Source organism: Schistocerca serialis, chromosome 9 (assembly GCF_023864345.2).
Source record: "Schistocerca serialis cubense isolate TAMUIC-IGC-003099 chromosome 9, iqSchSeri2.2, whole genome shotgun sequence".
NCBI classification, from domain to species: Eukaryota; Metazoa; Arthropoda; class Insecta; order Orthoptera; family Acrididae; genus Schistocerca; species Schistocerca serialis.
Window position 1 is genome coordinate 413,503,463 of NC_064646.1, and position 26,912 is coordinate 413,530,374.

General features: G+C 41.7%; 1 pseudogene; it reads left to right on the forward strand.

Annotated features, from left to right (window-relative positions):
• The window catches only part of LOC126419659 (uncharacterized), a 175,179-nt pseudogene that overhangs the window by 71,408 nt on the left and 76,859 nt on the right, over positions 1-26,912 (forward strand).

Here is a 26,912-nt window from a genome sequence, read left to right on the forward strand (position 1 = left end):
TCTGCGTCAAACACACAACATGCAACACGCGAGAAATACATGGCACGTGGTCCGAGGAGCGCTCTTTAGTCAGAGCCATCTACCGTTGTAGCGATGCTTTTCAGCACACATGTGCCTTTTTCCTCGATTTTCAATCAGGAACCCGCCCCTGCAGTTTATCGAAAAAATGGCTCTGAGCACTGTGGGACTTAACATCGGAGGTCATCAGTCCCCTAGAACTTAGAACTACTTAAACCTAACGAACGTAAGGACATCACACACATCCATGCCCGAGGCAGGATTCGAACCTGCGACCGTAGCGGTCGCGCGGTTCCAGACTGTAGCGCCTAGAACCGCTCGGTCACTCCGGCCGGCTACCTGGTGGGGAACAGTTTTATTGCTTTTGATGTTTTATTATGACATGTATGTGGTCAACTACACGTGTGGTGGGTTATTTGATGCATTAAATAAAGTAGGTATTCCATTCCATACAGATTTACGTCCCTTATTCACTGATTTGGATGAAAGTAAAGCGAACAAATCTTCGCGTTGTTGGATATATAGACGACGTCTTTCTGGTGTTCAAACGTGTGTGATTTCCTATGGGACCAAACTGCTTAGGTCATCGGTCCCTAGACTTACACACTATTTAAACTAACTTAAACTAACCTATGCTAAGAACAACACACACACCCATAACCGAGGGAAGACTCGAACCTCCGGCGAGTGGGAGCGGGGAGGGGGGGGGGGGGGGAGGAGTGGGGGGCCGTTCCTCGCAGTCCGTGACATGATGCCTCAAATGACGCGGCCACTCCGCGCGGCCCCTCTCTGAAAAAAGGTATTAACCGGTGCTTACCGGCAATGTTTGTTATTAAAGGAAAACAACATTCTTCAGTAAAGATCTGTACATTAGAAGAGAATCGTAAAAAAACTGTCCTGTAATGTACTGTTTCATACCTTCTAGAGTCCATAGCAAAATAAACAATTTTTTAGTTATTGTCAAATTTTAAGGCACTGCATATCCTGCCTGTTGTAAAAGCGATTTTACAAATCAATATGAACGACAGTATTAGCACTCATCGGATGTCGTATTCAGAGGTGTGACTTGCTGGCCCCTTGGCACGCTCTTAATCGCAGTGGGCACCAAAAACTAGACGGAACGTCGCGACTGTTATGTTAGGCTGTGGTATAAGGTGCCCTGATACAATGTCCTTCTCAAGCATTACCAAAAAGGTGAAGTTCGAAGTCTGTTTTATGAGAATATCAGCTGTCGTACGCACAACCGACTATTCCACTCGACGCTACAAGGAATCATGTTTACTGGCGAAAGATCAATGATAAACAGGGTGTTTGCCTACTATACAGTGCCTGAATAGAAAGTAAAGCTCCCAGAAAAGTAGGAGGAAACGAAATTTCATCGGTTGAGAGGATGTGTGTCGTTATTTTAATGATTACATTTGGGCTTTATGGGACCATTTATCAGCATGACGTGGCACCCCTCTGTCCTGGATGTGTGCACTGGTTAGGTTTAGAAGAGTCTCATGAAGCAGTTGTGGCTCCTCCAGAGGCAGTATGAACCCCTATGTGACTGGTCCTTGTTATACTAGACTTTGGTATTACGAAGGAACTGACGTTGGTCCCACACAAGTTCTACCGGGGCCGGACCTTGCTGACCACGGAAGTACATCAACATCAGGCGGACGGTTCAAAGAGACACGTGTCATGTGTGGAAAATCATTGTCCTGTTAAGAAATGGCATCATGACATTACAACATGGAACACGTTAGTACGTGGGATGCGTCTGACTACTGTTGTGTCGTCAGGGATCTCTCGGTCACGGCCAGCAGTGCCCTAAAGGCACATCCCACAGTTGACGACTTTGTGAAACCAGGAGTAACACTGATATGTCACTAATTTGAGGAATGTGACCTCTCCGCAGATCTCCGCCACGCTAGCCAATAAGAGTGTGAAGAACAGCGATTCATCGCTGAACACAGTGCGACGCCATTCATCAGTAGTCGATGCTTTCCGGTCACGACAGCATTCCACCGCATTCGGGAGGACGACGGTTCAGTCCCGCGTCCGGCCATCCTGATTTAGGTTTTCCGTGATTTCCCTAAATCACTCCAGGCAAATGCCGGGATGGTTCCTCTGAAAGGATACGGCCAACTTCCTTCCCCATCCTTCCCTAATCCGATGAGACCGATGACCTCGCTGTCTGGTGTCCTTCCCCAAACAACCCACCCCAACCCAGCATTCCACGCGCAGCCGTTTGTGCTGTGGTGCCTAACCCATGCATGGGACCGTAGTTCACTAGCCACACTGCCGGTAGCCTCCGACTAATAATTCAGGATGATTAAAAATGTTACAGGGAGTTATTCACTTGTTATCGGGTACCACGCGCATATGTGAATGGTTTACGCTCTACCTGGTGCACAATACAGCGATCATCCCTTGTGGTTGTTAGACTTGCTCAGTCTGAGCAATGACGGTGGGTATCCCTGCTCTCACTGTGCTATGCAGCCCAACAAAGGGCCGCTGTCTCATCAGAATGCCCCAAATATCTAGATATTGCACGATTCATCCATCCGACCAAATGGAGACCCACAATGAGTCCACTTTCAAACTTTCTGGAGTTAAACGCTTTCTAGCACAAGTAAGCGGCATCCCCGAGTCCTTCACAGTGGTCACTCGACAACTGAGCCGATTACGTCGTTTATACACCCCATCAGTCCCAGCAAGAACACTAAACACGGACAACACTAATGTACCCTTGTGGCCGTTCTACTTAACATAGAGAACTGCAACTCTGATAATTTATCCACCCGCCGGTAGAGTTACATTGATGTACGGCTATGTCTTCCGCGTGCTTCACATTTTTTTTGTTATGCAAAAAACGTGTTGTGTGCTTGCGATATACGTACGAATGTATCGACAAATAACTGATAATTTCGTCATTATTCCTCGTCATGAGTGTACCAGAATGATTGCCGAATCATTACTATTAGTGTTGTTCGAATTTTGGAGAAACGATTCCACGTAGAGATACAAGTGTTTATTGCAATGATAAAAGGAAATTGCAATCATACCAGTGTTACAACACTATCACTGTCTAAAGGTATACCAAGTTTATTCTGCAGCCTCGCTGCTCTAATATCCATGGAAACGACCTGAAACTTGAGCTGTCATTGGTTCCTCATTGTAAGCTTCAGACCAATCAAAGTAAAGTGCTCAACTAACCGACAGAGATGTGCAGCAGCCATGTGCAGTATAAACGTAACCCAAATAATCCATATGCCAGTCCATACAGTGAACAGCAAACGCAGAGTGCACATGTAGCATTTGAAGTGGTTGCCGTGGCTCTACACACCCTTTCAAGTGAAGAAGTGTCTGATATACAGTACACTTCATGTACAGGGATGGTAATGACAACGCGCGGGAGGCAGCACGACTGTACCACTAAGCGTAATCTTAAGAGCAGACAGCACAGTGTTCACGAGGTCCCATCGGCGCCTGCCCAAGGCCGGTTCGTGAAAATCCAACATGCAGCATGCATGTGGACCAAGAACAGTGTCGATCACCCTAATGAGGGAGCGTGTATTACAAGTGGACGCAATGCCGGGCACAAGTACTAGAAGGACTTCTGATGTAGCACGCATGTCACCCCCCGCGGTACAGCGGATATTACATATGGGGCAGTTGTACCCTCTCATGTATGAAGTCTGCAAACCTAGGATGTACCTGGCTCTCCATCCCGGGATGCCTTCTGTCAGTTTCCAGATCTATCGTTATTAGAGTTATTTGCCTGTTTCAATGTGCTCTTCTCGCCCCTTTCGTTTGTACCTGCAGCAGTAAAACATCCTGTATAAATTGCCTTGAAGTTCTGCTGGTAATACCTGTATCGAAGAACGTGCACTGTGTTTGCGATATACGTATGAATGTATCGACAAATAACTGATCATTTCATCATTATTCCACTTCATGAGTCTACCAGAACGATTGCCGAATCATTACTTTTACTGTTGTTCGAATTTCGGAGAAAAGATTCCACGTAGCGATACAAGTGGTTGGACGAAGCTTAGATAAAGAAAACAAAATGACGTGACACAAGCAAAATCTGGACCAAATTCCAGAATCCTGAGCCAGTTGCGCTGCTTGACATATGGCACTCTCGAATGGTATTCAACGGGTTTGTAAATTCTTGAACTTTGACTGCTCGAGAACATTTGATAAGCGCATCGTACTAGAACATCTCTCGTCCTAAAGATTATAAATCGGTGGCGCGCTGAATACATGCTTTTCTTTTGGGACACACTTATTTGATACAGTAACATTGTTTCCAAAAATTTCTGGATCTTTAACTTCATTGTACACACGTCGCACACGTCTAGCGTAAATTCCATTATCAGCAGTCATCATGAAAAAAAAACTGCATTCAACGAAATAAGACATTGTCAAACTGGAGCATGTGATATGCTCTGAAATTCTTTTTAATTCGTGCCCTTGGTAGAGTCTAGCGGATAGAGCAATGGAGGTTGATCCTGAAGGTGCTGGCTTCAATCCCGAATAGGTGCGGGATTTTTCCTCGTTCCAGGCACTTCAGGTCAGTCCCAGGTCCGTTCAGCCTGCTGTCAAATGAGTAACAGGAATCTTCTCCGGGGAGCCCTCGAAGATCCAAGCTGCTGAGGCACACTTAGGGCCGTCCTCCTCCTTTTAGTGCAGTGGAGGAAAAAGGCTGCACTTCATATGTAGTCAAGACACGAGGCCATTCACGGGCTTGCACCATAAGCTTCACCTCACTTTTTTTTATTCACAACTGTTCTGACTTGGATGAACTTACAATAATTTGCCGATTTTGAGTCGTCCGAAGAGCGAGATGCCAATGTTGGCACCTCGCAACGTTATCACAGAAAAGTACAGTCGCTGCATGCCGCAGCGACGAATGAGAGATGCCGGCGTACGCATTCTTCCTATAGATCCGCTACGACGCCGCTATCGATAGTCTACTTACGGTTGAGCAGAGGAACGCTCGGCCCAGTTCGCAGTCAACGATCGAGACGACAGCATCATCTTGGATAGGCCACCACTGTAGCAAATGTCTTATCCAAATATTTATGTGGCCATTGTGTCATTTATTTTTCAAGTTAACAGTCATGTCAATTTGTCCGTATCAAGTGATACTTCAATACTCAGAGACACTTGTAATATTCGGAGCAATCCTGCGGAAATACAAAATTAAGTAAATGTTCGTATCTATATCGTAATAAAGCGAACGAATGTTTTACATCTTATAATTCCACACTGTCTCCTTCTGGAACAGACCAAAGAATCTACCGTTGTAACAGCGAGTGTACTCTCGTATACCAAAACACATATTAAATATAAAAATGTAAAAAATGCTAGGTACAGAGAAAAAATAACCAGAATCTTGTTATAATAATAACCATCCTCGTCACCTGCGGAGCCTGCCCATCCGTCGCTCTTATGAAATGGATCAACTATATGTATCTTTGATAATGTAATCATTATTATTCATTTTTAAACATAACCAACCACAGTTTTGTGGATTCATTGAAATTAAGGTAAACGATTACTGGCACTAAGGGGATCACATATCCGACAAGACGAAAGGAGCACGTTTATTGACTACTGTAATTGGGGAACCCCTAAAATTATAAAAATCCAATAAAAACATCAGGAGAAATATATTATTAAAGAACACTGCTATTTTGACAGCAAAGGACCAACGAAGAAGTAGAATCGAGTGATGAATATCTTGTTGTTGCCAATTCGTCTAAAGTATTCCGTTTAAGGTAAAATTAATCTCGTAAAATAGCACTATGACGTTAGGACTACTCATTTGATAGATATGTAATCAGATACAAAAAAATCCTGAATAATAACCGTCGGCCGCTGTGGCCAAGTGGGTCTAGGCGCTTCAGTCCGTAAACGCGCTGCTGCTACGGTCGCAGGTTCGAATCCTGCCTCGGGCATGGATGTGTGTGATGTCCTTAGGTTGGTTAGTTCAAGTGGTTCAAATGGCTCTGAGCACTATGGGAATAAACATCTATGGTCATCAGTCCCCTAGAACTTAGAACTACTTAAACCTAACTAACATAAGGACAGGACACGACACCCAGTCATCAGGTTGGTTAGTTTTAAGTAGTTCTAAGTCTAGGGGACTGCCGACCTCACATGTTAAGTCCCATAGAGCTTAGAGCCATTTGAACCGTTTTGAATAACCGCTCGGCTGCTTGTAAATTACTTATTTAACGACCGGTTTAGTAGTTTAGAAGCCACATCATTAAGCTAGAAATTTTAAACCATGACATTAAACTTGCGTCATGGAAGGGACCGGACATTCCTTACGAATGACACAATTAACGATTCGTCAAGTACGCAGAAAGAATGGGTACACGATTTCTCAAGCGTGCCATCAATCCGGAAAGGATGATAGAGGGCAAAACATAACGGGTTAAGCATCAGATCGTCCGCTCCTGGTAGCTGAGTGGTCAGCGTGGCGGAATGTCATACATAACGGCGCGGGTTCGATTCCCGGCTGGGTCGGAGATTTTCTCCGTTGTGTTGTCCTTATCATTATCATTTCATTCCCATCGACACGCAACTCGCCGACGTAGCGTCAACTTGAAAGACTTGTACCAGACGAACAGTCTACCCGACGGGAGGACCTAGCCACACGGTATTTCCATTTTACCATTAGATCGGTCACAGTGCACCAAAAGTGCCATAAGTACACCAGACGGCGATGCATGCAAATGCAAGCTGAGAGTGCCCAGTTACAGACTGTCTTCTGTATTTATCGCAGTTTTGATGGACTGTCACACTCGATCTAATGGTTAATGATGTAGCTTCTAAGCTATGACACCGGCCGTTAAATAGATTATGTACAAGAGCACCCAAGCGGTTTTTATTCAAGATGTCTACGTATGGCTACGGTTGTCCATCAGACAATGTAATGAAATACATGAACGTTCTTGTTTTCTGTCGTCTTAACCAACGTCGGTTTACTTTTGGCTAAAGGGATTAGCACTGACCATTTTCTGTAGATAAGCAAAAGATTGTGTTAATTGTAGGGTTGTCCTACTACACTAATTTAAGTAAAGACAGTGAGAATCTATTTGTTCAATTCAGACTTTAGTTACTGCAAATAGGACTGAGATGTATATGTCAGGTAAGACGCTCCTGAACAAGCGAACATTCTAGCACGCCAGGTCACACAATACAACGGCCTCCAAGGACGCGCAGACTACCTATGTGAAAGAATTGTCGGGAATTGGCGGTGATTTGTCACACGGTTCCCGTTAGTTTGGGGCGGGGACGAAGCACACGAGTGCTTGGAGCGGCAGACGGTGAAAGCTGACAGGTTTCCCACGAGGCTGCTGGCCTACGCGGCTCCAGCAGGTGCCTACACCGCGCCGCGCCGCGCCACAAGTGTGCCAGCGCGGGCTTCCTAAACGGGCGGCACACTTCCTGCCGATGTGCCCCCGGGCGGCGTCTGACCCCACACACACGAGCACACGAGACGTGGCACACTTAAGCACCTGATGGGGCAATGAATCACACGTGAACATTCATATACGTCAGTGAACGACTTAAAGGTAAGACCAAGTGCGGAGAGCACAGCTTTAATAGTCACAATGAGAGAAACTGGGACCGAGTATCGTAGGAGACTACAATGCATAATAGGAACACGAACATGATTAATGGACTTGAAACTTACTGTTATGGTCAAACAACATTTACTTGTAACGGGTTCTTTATAACCAACAACTATTTTTATGTTACAGTATTTAGTTTTGCGTGTATTGTATCTGTGGATACATAACATAAAGAGTAACGGTTACTAATCAACAATAGAAATTATTTTTTAAATATTTGTTCATGTGAAACATATCGACGTTTGATGAGTTACTACGACAGGTTACTCCTAACATCACTGTTTGTTACTAGTTTCTCTACTTTCCAAACTCCTCATCTCAAAGAAGCACCCATAACCACAGCCCTCTGTTATTTCTTCAATGTATTCTAATCACAGTAGTCATCTAAAATCCCACCCCCTCTTACCCCCTCCCTCCAATTAACATCTGCAAAGTAAAAGCGATCCTCTGAACCGGTAAGCAGTATCCTGTCAGTCTGAAAAGTCTCGATAGTGGATTAATAAAAATAAAGAGAAAAGATAAGGTGGTGCCTTCAATGCTCCTAGTGTTCTATACAGGGTGTTACAAAAAGGTACGGCCAAACTTTCAGGAAACATTCCTCACACACAAAGAAAGAAAATATGTTATGTGGACATGTGTCCGGAAACGCTTACTTTCCATGTTAGAGTTCATTTTATTACTTCTCTTCAAATCACATTAATCATGGAACGGAAACACACAGCAACAGAACGTACCAGCGTGACTTCAAACACTTTGTTACAGGAAATGTTCAAAATGTCCTCCGTTAGCGAGGATACATGCATCCACCCTCCGTCGCATGGAATCCCTGATGCGCTGATGCAGCCCTGGAGAATGGCGTATTGTATCACAGCCGTCCACAATACGAGCACGAAGAGTCTCTACATTTGGTACCGGGGTTGCGTAGACAAGAGCTTTCAAATGCCCCCATAAATGAAAGTCAAGAGGGTTGAGGTCAGGAGAGCGTGGAGGCCATGGAATTGGTCCGCCTCTACCAATCCATCGGTCACCGAATCTGTTGTTGAGAAGCGTACGAACACTTCGACTGAAATGTGCAGGAGCTCCATCGTGCATGAACCACATGTTGTGTCGTACTTGTAAAGGCACATTTTCTAGCAGCACAGGTAGAGTATCTCGTATGAAATCATGATAACGTGCTCCATTGAGCGTAGGTGGAAGAACATGGGGCCCAATCAAGACATCACCAACAATGCATACCCAAACGTTCACAGAAAATCTGTGTTGATGACGTGATTGCACAATTGCGTGCGGATTTTCGTCAGCCCACGCATGTTGATTGTGAAAATTTACAGTTTGATCACATTGGAATGAAGCCTCATCCGTAAAGAGAACATTTGCACTGAAATGAGGATTGACACATTGTTGGATGAACCATTCGCAGAAGTGTACCCGTGGAGGCCAAGCAGCTGCTGATAGTGCCTGCACACGCTGTACGTGGTACGGAAACAACTGGTTCTCCCGTAGCACTCTCCATACAGTGACGTGGTCAACGTTACCTTGTACAGCAGCAACTTCTCTGACGCTGATATTAGGGTTATCGTCAACTGCACGAAGAATTGCCTCGTCCATTGCAGGTGTCCTCGTCGTTCTAGGTCTTCCCCAGTCGCGAGTCATAGGCTGGAATGTACATACTGACGAAACTAAAATGAGCTCTCACGTGGAAATTATGCGTTTCCGGACACATGTCCACATAACATCTTTTCTTTATTTGTGCGTGAGGAATGCTTCCTGAAAGTTTGGCCGTACCTTTTTGAAACACCCTGTATAATCTCCTTCCACTTGATTACAATGCACAGAAAGTTCTTACAATCATGTGAAACTTTAGACAATGTGCTCCTTTGGAATTTTGTTCAACTCGTGGGCCATATACGCTCCAACGTCAGTTATGTCGTCAGACCGTTAGCGCTTCATTTGAGTTTCTACAGTTTGTCGTTTTGTGGTAGGTTCGTATTGATAACACAATCACCTGTGATGATTTTTTCCAGAAAATAATTGTCCGCATTTTACATCTCATTTAAATCGCGGCAGTTACTCATGCATCGTTGCTTCTGTTCGGGTGTCAAGATGTGTGGCGGGACAAACTTCGCCCACCCTCTTCTCTCTTTCAGATCATTCTGGAAATGTCTTAACACTTGCTTTAGAGATGTTCGTGAATTGCAGTATGTGACACAGCAAGATGACACACTATGGCCACATTTTCACTGCGTAACATTGCCTGCACACAATTCATTGGGCAAATTCAGATGTTATTTTCTGTTTTTACTTCAAGCTGCCACCGTAGGTGCAACGCTGACGTCACATATACCCCAGGAATAAAACCAGCATGGGAACACTTTGGATAGGGGAATACGTGGGATAAGAATCAAAACAGTAAATTCTATCGCAACCTGTTCTCTGGAATTGTGTAATTCGAAACTACGCAGGGGAAACATTTTTCATCCTGCATTAACGGCTATTTATAACTACCAGTAACTATTCCTGACAGTCTCCCACTTTTCAAGGAGAAGAAACATCATGGCAACCAAGGGAAGGGATAGAGTGATTGAGGAACTGGAATCGAATATGGAATGATCTAAGATAAAGTCACTGTCCGACTATCTTGATTCATATATTTCACGGTTTCTTTAAATCATTTGTCGAATGGAGGGTTGATTATTACAGTTTTATTCCTCATACAAACGCACTAATGTTACCACAGTCTGTTAAACAAATGAACATGTCTCTTAGAACTTACGTTACGCAGAGGAATTTACCTGAGCATACGTCCTTCATGCAATCTAAACATCTCTTACAAACAGCTATGATTGGCATTGCAATCATTGTTCTTTGAACGTTGTATCAGTTGATGCTTGTGGATCTAACTATTGGATAAAAATGCAAGACTTTAATTTGAAATGAAGTTTTGAAGTTGTTTAGGAGTTCTTCCTGACTGGAAAAGTACCATTTGATCATACCCTGTTGTGCTTTTGACGAACTATGGTTAAGAGTTGCTGCTCCCACCGTGCATTGAAGTCTCATAGACTTGCGTTGGAGCAGGAACTATGATGAATGTAGAACAGTACGAAAACATAGTATATGAGGTTTTATCTTTGTAGTATTTACGGTACAGGTATTCAACGTCCGTAATTCGTCAATCGTATAACTTAAATTAGCTTTTGTCGTAATTTCTGTGTAGCATTTTGATTTTAACTGCACCCTTTATTTTGTAAATTTGATCATCATCTTACTTTTTTGTGATCAAGTGCAACTGTGGAAACGTTTCTTCAACGAGCACGTGTGTTCGATTCAGGAGAGAAATGAACTCACCGTTGGAATTGATGTGGCACTAAGCTGTACGTATACGAAAGTGTGTAAGTAAACAACCAAGTTCTTTCGTTACGCTGGACATTTGCTGAGACCTATACATGTATAGGCTCCACATTAGACCTCAAGATGAGTAACAGATACTAAATCGCATAAAACATGTTTTGAATATGCTGTAGGATGGGAACGATACTTGTTGGTGTATTCTTTAAATTATTTTTAAGTACGTAAAAAATATGGTTCAAACGGCTCTGAGCACTATGCGACTTAACTTCTGAGGTCATCAGTCTCCTAGAACTTAGAACTAATTAAACCTAACTAACCTAAGGACATCACACACATCCATGCCCGAGGCAGGATTCGAACCTGCGACCGTAGCGGTCGCTCGGCTCCAGACTGTAGCGCCTAAAAAATATGACTTAGTGTCTGTACACTTCAGAGAATTACGTTTATTTCAACACCAGGTACACCTACCCTACCACTGATCGAAGTGGTGCATTTGATAGGAGTGAGGTTAAAAACCCCATACAGCGACATAGATTCAGATCTTGATTGGTCGACAACCAAGCATTGAGTCACAAGATAATAACAGTGCTATTAATTATACAATAAAACAGTCTGAAAACATAATTTTGGAGAACATTAGCATGCAAGAAACATGTTAAATGTTCAAATGTGTGTGAAATCTTATGGGACTTAACTCCTGAGGTCACCAGTCCCTAAGCATACACACTACTTAACCTAAATTATCCTAAGGACAAACACATTCACCCATGCCCGAGGGAGGACTCGAACCTCCGCCGGGACCAGCCGCACAGTCCATGACTGCAGCGCCTAGACCGCTCAGCTAATCCCGCGCGGCAGGAACATGTCACTTGCCTTCAAATTAATAATGTTTAGGTTCAGTTCCATAATGTATCCAGCAATAATTTATTCTTCATTGGTTAACCTTTGATCACATGATTGTAAAAATGTGCGTAACTTTACATAAAATTGTGTCAATTGCATAAAAATTGCTATTTTGCTAAATGTAAACCAAGTTCCACGATTAAATATTTTGAACACCTTTATTGTTATCCTGGTTATACGTAAAAACCTTTTATCATCACAAATATGATTTCAAGACCTTTTTAGAACCAATAGTGTTCTTTGTTCATTTCTTTCTACTGTTTGTAATTACTGGATATTAAATATGTAAATTAATTTGATAAAATTATGCTAGACTGTTCTAGAACAACACATTTTGTTATATAGAGTATCGCTAGAATAAAGGACAGTCAATCTCAATCTTGGACACCCATGATGCAGGTCTCTGTTGTACTTTGCATTTAGTCAGAAGGGTACAGTACCGCCCGACATTGAAAATAGGTACAACATTCTTCGTTATTCTTGTCAGAACAACATACCAGTGTAGGAAAGAAGGATAATTTATTTATTTAATTGATTATATGTGCATTCCCACAAAATAAAACCCTACATCCAATTTGGTGAGATCTGTGATATGAATGAATGTATGGTCGTCTGCTAACTGCAGATAGTGAATGGGCAATATATGGTCATCTTTGAGACGGTCCTTTGGTCAGCTTTGGTGGAACCAAAGAGATGTAATTTACCTGAGCTTTGAGCGCCTGAAATGTGGCTGACCAATACGGTAGCACCTCGACGGAGGTGCGAGATGACCTGAAGAACGGCCATGTTTCAAGATTCTGGCGCTGGATCTTGTGTTGGTAAGATCTGTCTTAGGTGTGCTCCGTAAAGACAAAAGAGTGGATAGAATGGTATGCATGTGGAATACTTAAGAGTAGTTTGGAATAATAATTTCTCTGTTTCAGGAACTTTTGTGGGGAGAATTAAATGCTAGGCAGGTAATATTAAGGGGATCGTAGTAATCTTCGGAAGTTACCAACGGTCGCAATGAAACCACGTGTATCAATATGTTGAAATACTTCCGAGTGCATAAGTTAAGCTGAATTACTTGCGTGTGTACTGTAAGTTGGAAATATTTAAGAAATGGCGTGTGCAGGACTTGAAATTAGAGACGAGTACTTCCACGTGGTGAGTACTGTGTGAGTCTCAATCTGTGTATGAGACAAAGGATAAAGAGAAGTACTCGTCCATGGTATCAGTTGAGGACTCGCGAGTGTTATGAATATGTTCTTAATATTACTTTGCGTGTTATGTTTCCGTGTGACGCTTGATTCAAACTATAATACTCTGAGAGTGAAGCAAAGTGAGTCAGCCGTCTATCCAGCAACGCCACTTGGCTTGCATTGCACAGGAAGACGTGCATATATCCTCCAGAGTTCATAGTAGGAAAGAAAAGTTACGAAATGGGGCAGTGTTGTGTGAATCTGGGATGAATACTAATTGAAGTGGGAAAGCTAAAAGTGATGTGATTATAATGTTGTGACTATTCCTTGTGTTGTATTCCATGTTGCCAGTGTGGTGTATTTCATGTAATTTAAGTAAGTGTGGTTTGCATGGGAGAGTAGCAAGATAGATACAGAGGCAGTGGGTTATGCATGTTCCTTTTGTACCGCTAGGTCTGGAGGAAATTTTCGATGATGGGTGTGAGAGTCGAAGTGTGGGATATAGCAAAAGATCCACCATCCTATCCAGAAAGTGCACTGTAGTGTTAGATAATTACGAGACCATAAGATAGAGAATCACCAATGCAAAGCCATGTCCACTGGGCGGAGTTTCTCATGTGTAATTGTTGTAGAAAATGTAATGGTGTGTTTAGGTAATAGAATTATCGGAATAAAAAAGGTAGTGAAAAGAAAAAGATTGGTGGCCTTTTCCTTCGAATAGTATGTTGTCATGATATCCAGAATTTATAATGTCTGCGCCGTTCATATTCAGTGTGATAGCCACGTAATGATCAAAGCCGTTGGGTAAGAAAGAAAATGTGGTATTGCCATTGCGTAGTGAACAGTCAGATTTGTGTAAATTACTAATAGTCAGATGTGCGTTATCCGTTTCCGTTGCGTAATATTCAAACAGGAGAATAATTCGTAACTCAATTATGAGTACTAGAGCTCATGTTACTTGATAAATAAGAATGAATCCACTCGCTTGGCAGACCACTCATCTTGGAGGCCTGACTGCTTGATGCCACAGTATGAGCAAGGCATGTGGGTGCCTCTCAATATGTTAAACTGTCTTGCTATGAGGTCTTCGTTAGGCTTTTGTTTTTTTTTTTGGTTATTGGAAAGTTGGCGGTATTTTTTTAGGCACTTGTTTTGTTATTGGAAAGCTGTGGAAATGTTTTGGAAAAGAAGTTATGGGAAACTGCGGGGTGAAAACAGTTGTCGTACGTTTTCACCTGCATTTCTGAATAAATTCTGAAACTAATCAAGTATTAGTTTATTCATTTGCTACAGATACCACCGAAGGACCTTGACAGGCACCCAGAGACGACGATTGCGACAAACGGATTCTAAGGAGATGACTTATTTATTTTCTGCGTTGTAATGGTACTCTTTATCGTATCAATAGTCGCACAAGATCTTAGTTGCTGTACTGAGGAAGTGCATGAGAAACATCGATTTAAATATTCTGTATTTAAACGACTGGAATTGGGTACTTCTGAAACCTACCGCTATTTTTCGAATTTTCAAAAAGGTTGCGTCATGGACATGAAGGGCACACGGACACATCACACAGACAGTTGACTGTAGTGAAATTAATGCTGAACGAATGGTGGAAAGATCGAATGAGAATAGTGTGGCAAGAAGAGCAGGGATGGTTTGTTCCAGAAGGATTGCTCCACGACAAATCGTAGGATTGTTGGACTGGCTCTGACAAATAGAAGAACATTTGGAAACCTGGTTGAGCTCACAGGACAAGTGTCATCACGAACGGTCGGGAACATATTACAACAGATGGGTTGAGATCTTGAGTTGCTGCTCGTCGTTTACCGCTGACACCGTACAAGAGACAGCAGAGACTTGCGTGATGTAGAGCCAGCGCCGCTTGGGGCATTTAATATTGTGTGTTTTTCAGCGATGAACCTCGATTTAGTTTGTGGCAGTCACCTCGAAGCCAACGTGTCCTCACATCACCTAGTGAAACGTCACAGGAAGAAGCGGTCATCAGGATACATGCCTCTCCAACGCCTGGAATCATGGGAGAAGAAACTATTGTATATGGTAAAAGTAGTTGTTGATGGAAAGCCGAATGCTCACCAGCATGTGGTTCCAATGATGAACCCTGGCGATACACTCTTCACGAGCCGAGTACTAGGTGATATAATCCAGCAAGATAACGCAAGACCCCACACTGTAGTTCAGCAAACAATATACGAATCTTTGACTGACCCGCCCAGTTCCGTGATTTGTTACCTACAGTGCATATGTACATGTTAAATGACGATTAGTTTGGTTTTAGGAAAGGAAAAGGCAGTGGAAAGGCGGTTTTACGTTGCGCTTCATAATGGCAGCAAGATTTGAGAAAAATAGGAAATAAGGACATTTTCATAAGATTTATTGACGCTGAAAGATCGTTCGACGGTATAAAATTGTACAAGATGTTCCAAATTCTCAGGAAAATAGTTGTAAGCTGTAATGGAAGTCTGCTAGTATGCAATACATACATGAATCAGGGAAAAATAAGAATGGGAGGCCAAAAACCAAATGCTCGGATTAGGTAGGGTATAAGACAGGGATGCAGTCACTGGCTCCTGCTGTTCAATACATGCTTCGAAGAAACAATAATGAAAACAAAGTAAGGTTCAGGAGAGAGATTAAAACTTGGGGTAAAAGAATTATCTACCCTCAGTGAAAGTGAGGAAGACTTGGTGAGCTTTCTGAATGGAATAGACACTCTAATGATCAAACACTATAGGTTGGAGTAAATCGAAGAAAGACGAATATAATGAAGTGTAGCAGAAATGAAATGAGCGAAAAACTTAACTTCAAGATTGTGGACCACGAAACAGACAATGTGAAGGAATTCTGTCTTTAGAAGAGAAGTCGCACATGACGCAGGAAGCAAGCGGGACTTAAGAGGCGAACTAGCACAGGCGAAGAGGACATTATTAGCCAAAGAAGTGTAACATATCGGCCTTAATTTGAGGAAGAACTTTCTGAGAATGTACGTACATACGAAGACAGCGCTATATGAATGTGAATCATGGACTGTGCGAAAACAGGAAAAAAAAGAAACGAAGCGTTTGAAATATGGTTCTTTAGGCACGTTAAAAGTTAGTTGCACTGACGAGATAAGAAACAAGGAGGTTACATGCAAAATCGGCGAGGAGATGTACTTGCAGAAGGCGTTGACAAGTTGAAGCGGCAGGATGTTTGGAAGTGTTCTCAAGGAATAAAACGTCCTAACATCCTCAAGGAATAACTTCCGTCATGGAGTCGTAGAGAGCAAAATATATAGAGGAAGAAGGATGTCGAAATATATCCAAACAATAATTGTGGGCGTTGAGCGGAAATGCTACTTAGATGAAGTGATAGGCGCAGAAGAGGAATTTGTTGCAGGCCACATCATGTCAGAAGACTGACGGAATTTTAAGGCATGTCTGGGATACGACGAGAAGACGTATACTTTCATGTCAGCCGCCAGCTAGAAATCTTCGTGAAATGACAAGAGCATTTTTCAGGCATGGCAAGAAATTCATCAAGATGACGTTCAGTGGCCATTTGCTTACATGTTACAGCGCCTGTGAGCGTCGCTCCTGATAATGGTGTTGATGGTTCACTTGAGTTCCAGATTAAACTGAAGTTTAATCATTCAATACCGGTGCATCATTGACGAACATCATCTACAATTTTGATAAAAATCGGACCGGCGCTTCCTGGTCTTCTGTCAGTGTATTACGAAAGTTTTAACGTGTATTAAGAGAGTATTAATTAAAATTTCTGTTACACACTCGATTAACAAACAAATGATGTAGTCCGGTCAAATGGTAATTTCAAGAGGAAAGTTCTGGTGTAATTATATTTAGTGGTCTATTTTGTGTTCTCTGTCGTGTTGAACACGAATCTGGAGTTGCCCAACAAAAATTTTCCCCGAAAATATGAGAAATTATAAAAAAACTACTAAAACATCGTTTTTAGTGGTTTTCAGTTTGTAACCTGCAAAGGAAGCTATTTACACAAAAGTGACCCAGTAGTGAAGTAAAGAGAAGGAAGTTACTTACTATTTATGTCTTTAACGTATTATTTAAGTCGTATGGTTTCCACGTAAAATCAGTAATTTTTGGAACATAGAAAATGTGAATTAATATATATTTTTTTAATTTCATTTAGGTAAACATTATTCTAAATGACGATAAAATACGATAATTTATATAGAAATCGTATGTATTTCAGGATTAATACGAGCTCACGTGGACACGGGTTCCGTAATTTCTTCAGGATAGCCTCCCAGTTAATCGGTGAGATAATTCCAAATGGCTCTGAGCACTATGCTACTTAACTTCTGAGGTCATCAGTCGCCTAGAACTTAGAACTAATTAAACCTAACTAACCTAAGGACATCACACACATCCATGCCCGAGGCAGGATTCGAACCTGCGACCGTAGCGGTCGCTCGGTTCCAGACTGTAGCTCCTAGAACCGCACGGCCACTGCGGCCGGCTAATTCCAAATACTTTACAATTTATTGAATAGATATGAAAGCGATATCTATTAAGAAACATGTTTTGATATGTTGAACACAAATAAATAGCGATGAAGAAGTAAATGTGAGATTTAATTATTTATCAGGTAATCCAGGGAACTTTGGGTCATCCTCTGCCTCTTGAAGAAGCAATGGGCATGTTATTGTAGCAGTTCTCGTAGTTCAGGCACATGCTAGAACAGTTGAGGCCTGCTTTTTTGCATTCACAGTTGGTCTGACAGGTCTTCATGCATTTGCAAGAACATTATTTTCATTATGGCAGCGACAGCAGCAACCGTTACGAAATTGTCTCGAATGAAAAACAGGCTACAGTTGCACTAAATTATGTTTATTTTAAAACTTGACCATGATCTCAGCTGTAATAATATAGCCTTCTTCAAAAGTCCTAAACAATGATCAAAATAACATCTAGACCAGTGATACAATCTATACATAAACTTAAAAATTACGGAAGTGATGACATATTACTTAAATACACACTACTACAAGAAAAATGTCTTAGCCCAGCGGCTGCGTCAAGACCAATAAAATAACTTCAACAGACGTAAGCCTGTTTCGAACATAAGTAGAATTACATATGGCACCGTATGTCCTCCGCTACTACATCTGTTATACTGGGCGCACGGCCGTCTAATGTGCTGCACCACGCGCACCATAGGTGGCGCTAACCACAGTGAGCTACATCGCACCGTTTATCAGGCAACTAGTCAATATACAAGACAATAAATTAATAACGAGCCTACATGTGCAAATGAAGAACCGTATACTTATTAATACGAATGTCCAAAAGATAAAATACTGTTGCACGGCCAAAACTTTTTGTCTCTACTTGTCGGTGTTCCCTCGCTTCTTCTTGAGAATGAGCTTTTCCAAGAAAAATTTGAGAACCTCCGGAACAAGACTTTCGCTTTCGACCAAGAAAGAGTCTGGAGGAGGATAGTCAACTATGGCATTCGGTACTGACCGTATCTCTTCAAGAATTATACCAGCCGCTGTCTCAACTAATCGAAGACTTTCTTCTGAGAAAGGTGTACTTATTTTATTTTTATTTCAAAATGGTGCTTATTTAAAACAATCACAGGTCGTAGGATTTCCTCATAACATTACTGACGAGCAGTCACATCAGTTCATAGCACCAAGCATCTGTCAAAATCTGATGCCCAATATTTTTGAAAAAAAAAAAAGATTGTATTCCGTTTTATCTTACCTATGATAACATCTTTCCATCATCTCTCCAGTAAATTCTTATTACAGTTTTTCTTTGAGGGACGTAGTTGTTCTTTATTTGACCGAATGAAAACTGACATTCCTCGTAACTGCTTTCCATAAAAGTGAAAATATTATTCACAGCCATCTCAACCTCTTCAGCATGAGGGCCAAGGTTTTTTTTTTTTTTCATCAGCCTTTGGCGTACTGTTGCACAGTATCTTAGTATCTTTAAACATTTGTCATGGTTCTGAAAATCAGCAGCCACCATGTCTGTTATCGGCTGGATCCTATTGACAACTACTGCACAGAAATCGTCTCCATGTAGCGGAACCTGTCTCACAGCTGTATCTTTCGTCTCTATTTTGGTCACCTGATGTACCAAATTGCGTTCATTAGGAGGCAGTCGTCGTTTTGACCTTGGACAACCTTCGGGAATACTCGTTCCACACACAAAACAATGTGTTTTGACATAAAAATACTCAGAGGTTGCACAATCTGCGGGAATACCCGTTCCACACACAAAACAATGTGTTTTGAAATAAAAATACTCGGAGGATGATCTTAAATTTCCTGATGATGGGCTGGGTTCAGCAGCTTTCTTCAGGTGATCAGCTAACATTCTTTCATTTATTTAACTTTTCTGACATGAAACATGTGCTTTAACACATGTTTTACCTGCTAAATAGCTCCCTTCCTATGATTTGGTTTTTATCTAGCATCATGTAACGTTTCTGTTCCTTTTTCCTTGACCATTTTCACAAATAAATCAATTATCACTGGACATTTTCATTGAGTTGTTGTCGTATTGTGTCAACGAAAACATTCAGAAACGAAATTAAGTGGCTCTGAGCACTATGAGACTTAACTTCTCAGGTCATCAGTCCCCTATAACTTAGAATTACTTAAACCTAACTAACCTAAGGACATCACACACATCCATGTCCGAGGCAGGATTCGAACCTGCGACCGTAGTGGTCGCGCGGTTCCAGACTGTAGCGCCTAGAATCGCTCGGCCACTTCGGCCAGCAAACGAAATTAACTTCATGCCGTTGCAGAGAGAGAAAAATTATATATATATATATATATATATATATATATATATATATATATATATATATATATATATATAGACAGAGAGAGAGAGAGAGAGAGGGCGGGAGGGGGAGGAAACAGAGGGGTTGTGCAGTTGAGTTCAGTGTCAAAAAGGACGAAAAGAAGCGCTCCTTCTATGGTTCGCTTGGTAGACATCGAAAGGCAAGAAACAGCAAATGTAATAATTCACTTGAGTAGAAAATTGCAATTTATTTTTTTGCCTTTTCCCAAAAATTACTGATTTCACCGATATTTTAATACTATTTTGTGTGAAAACTATGCGTCACACAAAAAAATATTACAGACATAAATTGTTTGTAATTTTCTACTCTTTACTTTAGTACTGAGCCCCTTTTTTTTGTAAATAGCTTGCTTTGCAAGTTATAAGCTCAAAACTCATAAAGTTATTTTTCGTGCGTTTTTTGTTGATTTTCTCATATTTTCGAGGAAATTTTTGTTGAACAACTTCTGATTCGTATTCAGCGCCGCTAAAAACAGAGAATAAAACACTAAACATAATTACACCAAAAGTTTCCTCTTCGAGCACTTTTCGTTCACCATTTGCCTGGACTAATGTAGCGGTGCAGCCGCCTGTTCAAGCACCTGTTGGTTACGGTGCTGGCGTGCGTACTTCACCAACATTAAGAACGCACTCCGGAGATCCGTGTTCGCGCGCGCGTGTCCGGGTAGAGACGCTTTGGTGTTTGGAGAAAGCAGCGCGCCGCGCCGTGCGCTATTGCCGACCAGCTAGGTAAACAAGCGGCCGGTACCTGCTGCGAATGCCGATGTTTAGCGGGCGCTGAAAACGTATCCCAGGACCCAGTTGGCCACCTAGCCCAGCTTCTATAGCTCTCTTTACACACAGCTAGTGTTTACTCTTAGTAGTGTTATGCACTGGAAGTATAATAAATAAAAAATAAAATTTTAAAATTAAAAAAAAAAAGAACAGTGCAAGAGAGGAGAAAAGTGTCGAACTGTTCGATAAACTGCTGTGTTAAAAAAAATGAAGGATGTTTTTAAGAGGGCTTAACCACTTTCAAAATTCATGCAGACTTATTCGTACAGTTTACAAATGCAGACAGCGTAATCTTGTAGATAAGTAGGTCAAGTTTTAACTCAAGAATAACGCTAGTACGAATGATGCCACCACAAGCGCTAGCGACGGTTGTAGGAAAGATGACTGTCTTGTCTTCGCTAGTCCTGAGTGTGCTCTCTGTGTTTTGGTTTGAACAATCATTCTGTGACAGCTGAACGAAGTAGTTTTCGTATCGAGTACAGTAAATATCCTCCTTGTAGATCTACCATTTGTGAGTGGTGTAAATGTTTTGTTGAAACTGGGTGCTCAGTAAAAAAAAAAAAAAAAAAAATTCGAGTCGAGTTGGCGCGCTTCTTACGAACTGTGTGACCTACATGTGACTGGTGTGCATTAAGAAGATAGTCGCATAAATTAACAGCAGTACGAGAGCTAAAACGAACTGATATGACTGCTCGTAAGGAATGGTACGGGGAAATCCTACGATGTGTGTTTCTTTAAGTAAGTATCATTTTGAAACAAAAATAAAATAGGCAAATCTTTCTCATAAATTTTAATTTTCATGAAAGCCTGTACTTGAATCTGATTTTCTATATTATTCTCACCAATATTTGGCGTGTTTACGTTTGTCTGTGAGTGTTTGAAATGCTTCCAGCGATTGAGAAACTCGCCGAGTGTGAAATAAGCTCTTTGATTCGTTTTCTTAGTGGTAAAGACGTGAATGCGGATGGAATTCATCGTCAGGTCAGTGAAGTCTATGGAGAAAGCATTATAGGTGAGGGGATGGTACGGAAAGCTTTTAGAGATGGTCTTACAAATATGGGTGATGAGGAATAAAGTGGGCTACCTTTAGTCGTTACCGACGATTTGGTGGGAAAAGCTGATGAAAAACTGTTTTCGGCGTTACATAATGAGTTTCCTCAAGTGTCAACAAGTGTAATTTATGCAGTCGTTGCCTAATCAGCCGGCAGGTATTCAAAAGCTTTTTGTACGTTACGATAAGGCCATAATATTGGTGAACGTAAAAACAGTCGTAGGTTGCAGATTTGTGTTTATTTATTACTCGTTTCGCCCGGGTAGACCTTCGTCGGATAATGTTAATACTAATATCAGAGGCGTATGTCGCACCCAAAAGAACATCAGAACGAAAGATTCGTAGTACGAAAACGATGATTTGCCTCTGGAATTAATTTTAATACTACCTGACGAAGCCCTAGCCGAGCGACACGCATAATAAAAAAAATACGAATCTATTTTTCCAATCAATTTATAATAATGTTTCGCTATCACTTTGCCACCATTTAATGGAACGTTTTCCAATGACACACATCAAAAAATTTTTTTCATCATCTCGGTTCCGAGAGTTCCGGAACCTGTACGGAAAATTGGGATAGAGATCAACATAAACATCATCTCCGCCCTTTTTATTGCTCATGAAAACCACACATTGCATTTTGTACCACCATACAGCGAGAACTTCGACGGTGGTGGTCCAGATTGCTGTATACGGGGTGGTCCATTCATAGTGACCGGGTCAAATATCTCACGAAATAAGCATCAAACGAAGAAACTACAAAGAACGAAACTCGTCTAGCTTGAAGGGGGAAACCAGATGGCACTATGGTTGGCCCGCTAGATGGCGCTGCCATATGTCAAACGGATATCAACTGCATTTTTTTTTTAAATAGGGACCCGCATTTTGTATTTCATATTCGCGTAGTACGTAAAGAAATATGAATGTTTTAGTTGGACCACATTTTTCGCTTTGTGATAGATGGCGCTGTAATAGTCACAAACATATGGCTCACAATTTTAGACGAACAGTTGGTAACAGGTAGGTTTTTTAAATTAAAATACAGAACGTAGGTGCGTTTGAACATTTTATTTCGGTTGTTCCAATGTGATACATGTACCTTTGTGAACTTATCATTTCTGAGACGCATGCTGTTACAGCGTGATTACCTGAATTATATTCAGTTGTTGGCAAAGCATTTTTTTATAGTGACTACTGACAAGCCATAATCACTGGATTTCATAAATGTTTGGAATGTGCCCCACTATGAAACTTCCTAGGAGCTTAAAAATTGTGCAGTTCCCAGACTCGGGAGCAGAACCTTTCCATTCGCTGGTAAGGACTGTAATTATGGGAGAAATCCGGACAACCTCACCTTCGATAAACATTGTGCCTGTGTGGGAATACGAGTTCCGCTCAGGTACCCAATTTTCTGTGAGGTTTTAATTGATTGTGCAACCGGCACCTGTACGAAGCAGCCAGTGCCGGTCTGTCGGTGTCCCTGCACGCACCTTCACGCGCAGTAGTTTCAACATGCTGGCTGAAGGCCATCTGCCCAAACTAGGTCACGGGCGGAAGGAACCAGCACGGGTAGCCTCGACCGAGAGCGCCTCTGTGTACGCAGGGACCTCAGGATGTAGCTCGCACACGTCGTCCCGCCATAGGACCAGCACGTAACAAGAATGGCGCATTGTCAAAAGAGAGCAAATGTTCCAGAATTCCTGCAGAGACTGTTCTGCGGTACGGATATATATATAGTATGTTTAATACAGGGAGAGAGAGAGAGAGAGAGAGAGAGAGAGAGAGAGACAGACAGAAAACAAGTAGCAGAAGAAGTATTGAAACGTCCCCTTTGAACAATTATACACGACTGTCCTTAAACTGATACACAATATTTTTTTTTAGCACAACGCAATCTGACTTTCAAAAATCCTACAAAAGAATGGCCCTGACTAACATTAAACTATACCTTTCACAAATCACTTACCTCACAAAAATCTTCGTTACTCAAGCTACTGCAATACAGCGAGCGCCACTACTGCCAGCTAAATAAAAGATTCAAACTACTGAAGGCACTAACTACTGATAGGGATAGTTAGCAAATGAAAGATATTAATAGAGAACAAACAATGTATTTACCTTGATATCATCATGTATAAATATAGCAGTTCATGTCAAATTACAAATCTCCGCCATCTCTCTCCCCACATCCACCACTGCTGGCGGCTCACCTCCAACTGCGCAACGCTACGCGCTGTTCACAGCCAGCTGCCTAACACTACAATGGCGAGTATTACAACAATGCAAAGCAGCCACAGACTGCACACAGCACAGCCAGTGATTTTCATACAGAGGTGGCGTTACCAATAAAAAAACCTAAACAGCCTACTTACATAGAGAAAACATAAACAGCCTACTTACATAGAGAAAACATAAACAGCCTACTTACATAGAGAAAACATAAACAGCCTACTTACATAGAGAAAACATAAACAGCCTACTTACAGTATGAGAAGATGAGGCAGGCTATGGTGTGTTTCCAATCAGGCCATTTGTATTTCCCCATTCTAAAAATGTTCCGAGGTAGTCTATGCCTCTAGTAATACAGTCCTTCTTCTCAAACCTTCTTTCGACTTTTTGACACCCGTCCTATCCCCCCCCCCCCCCCCCCGTCTGCCATTTCCAGTGGCACGTTAACAGTTTCTGGATACGGTAACAGACGTCCCACAGAGTCTTCCACAGACTTCGTTTAGTCCTTTTTTTGTCCGCTTTTTTTTTTAACGTCCTCCGATAACATCACAAATACTTCAGCTTTTTTTCTGCATATTTCTGCTGGCCCACGTTTTATTTTCTTATAATCTTGTGCCCCAGATGTCCACTTTCAGGATATATTTTGCACAGTTTCATATCAACCCCCCCCCCCCCATGAACCATGGACCATTTGCCTTTGGTGGGGAGGCTTATAGCCGTACCATAAGTGCAATTACAACCGAGGGGTATATGATGAGAGGCCAGATAAACTTGTAGTTCCAGAAGAGGGACAGCAGCCTTTTTAGTAGTTGCAGGGGCAACAATCTGGATGATTGACTGATCTGGCCTTGTAACATCACCCAAAACGGCGTTTCTGTGCTGGTGTTGCCAACGACTGAGAGCAAGGTGAAACTACAGCTGTAATTTTTCCATAGGGAATGGTTAAATGAAGATATCCTCTTGGGTAAAATATTCTGGAGGTAAAATAATCCCCCATTCGGATCTCCGGGCGGGGACTAGTCAGGGGTACGTCGTTGTCAGGAGAAACAAAAATGGCGTTCTACGGATCGGAGCGTGGAATGTCAGATCTCGTAATCGGGCAGGTAAGTTAGAAAATTTAAAAACGGAAATGGGTAGGTTAAAGTTAGATACAGTGGGGATTAGTGAAGTGGTAGGAGGAACAGGGCTTCTGGTCAGGGCAATACAGGATTATAAATAAAAAAACAAACAGGGACAAAGCAGGAGTAGGCTTAATAATGAATAAAAAATAGGATCGTGGATAAGCTACTATGAACAGCATAGTGAATGCATTATTGTAGCCAAGACAGGCACGAAGCCCACACCCACCACAGTAGTACAAGTTTATAAGCTAACTAGCTCTGCGGATGATGAAGGGATTGAAGGAATGTATGATGAGAGAAAAGAAATTATTCAGATAGTTAAGGGAGACAAAAATTTAATAGCTTTGAGGTATTGTAATTCAATAGTAGGAAAAGAAAGAGAGGGAAAAGTAGTAGATGAAAATGGACTGGGGGAAAGGAATGAAAGAGGAAGCTGCATGGTAGAATTTTGCACAGAGCCAACACTTGGTTTAAGAATCATGAAAGAAGGTTGTATTCGTGGAAGAGACCTGGACACACCGGAAGGTTTCAAATATATTATATAATGGTACGACAGAGATTTAGGAGCCAGGTTTTAAATTTTAAGACGTTTCCAGGGGCAGACGTGGACTCCAACCACAATTTATTGGTTATGAAGTGCAGATTAAAGTTGAAGAAACTGTAACAAGGCAGGAATTTAAGGAGATGGGATCCGGGTAAACTGAAAGAGCAAGAAGGTGTAGAGAGTTTCAGAGGAAGCATTAGGGAACGATTGACAAGAACAGGGGAAAGAAATACAGCAGTAGAAGATTGGTTAGCTTTGGGAGATGAATTGGGAAGGCAGCAGAGGATAACGATACCAAGACAAGTGCTATTAGATAGCCTTGGGTAACAAGAGTTACTGAATTTAATTGATGAAAGGAGAAAATATAAAAATGCAATAAATGTGGCAGGCGAAAGAGAATACCAACGTATAAAAATGAGATCGACAGTAAGTACAAAATGGCTAAGCAGGAATGGAGAGGACAAATGTAGAGATGTAGAAGCATATATCACTAGGGGTAAGATAGATGCTACCTACAGGAAAAGTAAAGAGACCTTTGGAGAAAAAAGAGATCTTTATCAAGAGCACAGATGGAAAACAAGACCGAAGCAATGAAGAGAAGGGAAAGAGATGGAAGGAGTATATATATACAAGGGAGATGTATTTGAGGGCAATATTAAGGAAATGGGAGGGGAGGTAGATGAAGATGAGAAGGGAGATATGATACTGCGTGAAGACAGTCTTGGGAGAGCCAGCCATGACAAAACTCTTCCGCCTGGTCAGCAAGATGTATGAGACAGGTGAAATACCCTCAGACTTTAAAAAGAATATAGTAATTTCAGTTCCATAGAAAACGGATGCTGACAGATGTGAAAATTACCGAACGATCAGTTTAAAAAGTCACGTATCAATTGAAGACATAAAGTCTGTATGAGAGTCCGTGATCATTTCTTTTAGCACTTTTATTTTCACAAGTCCTTCTTGATTACATCGATTTCTTTGCACTTTATGACCGGTTTCGGCTTATCGCCATCTTCAGATCTTTATAAATATTGTGTAAGCGACCAGGTTCAATTAATTAAGATTAAATCTATACAAATCTAGTGATTCATGAAATATAAAATATTTATAGCCATGTTTGGCAGTCATACACACCTTTAAAATATTCTGACATAAATCATCGTTAAGTTACACAGCCAGCCGGAGTGGCCGAGCGGTTCTAGACGCTACAGTCTGGAGCAGCGTGACCGCTACGGTC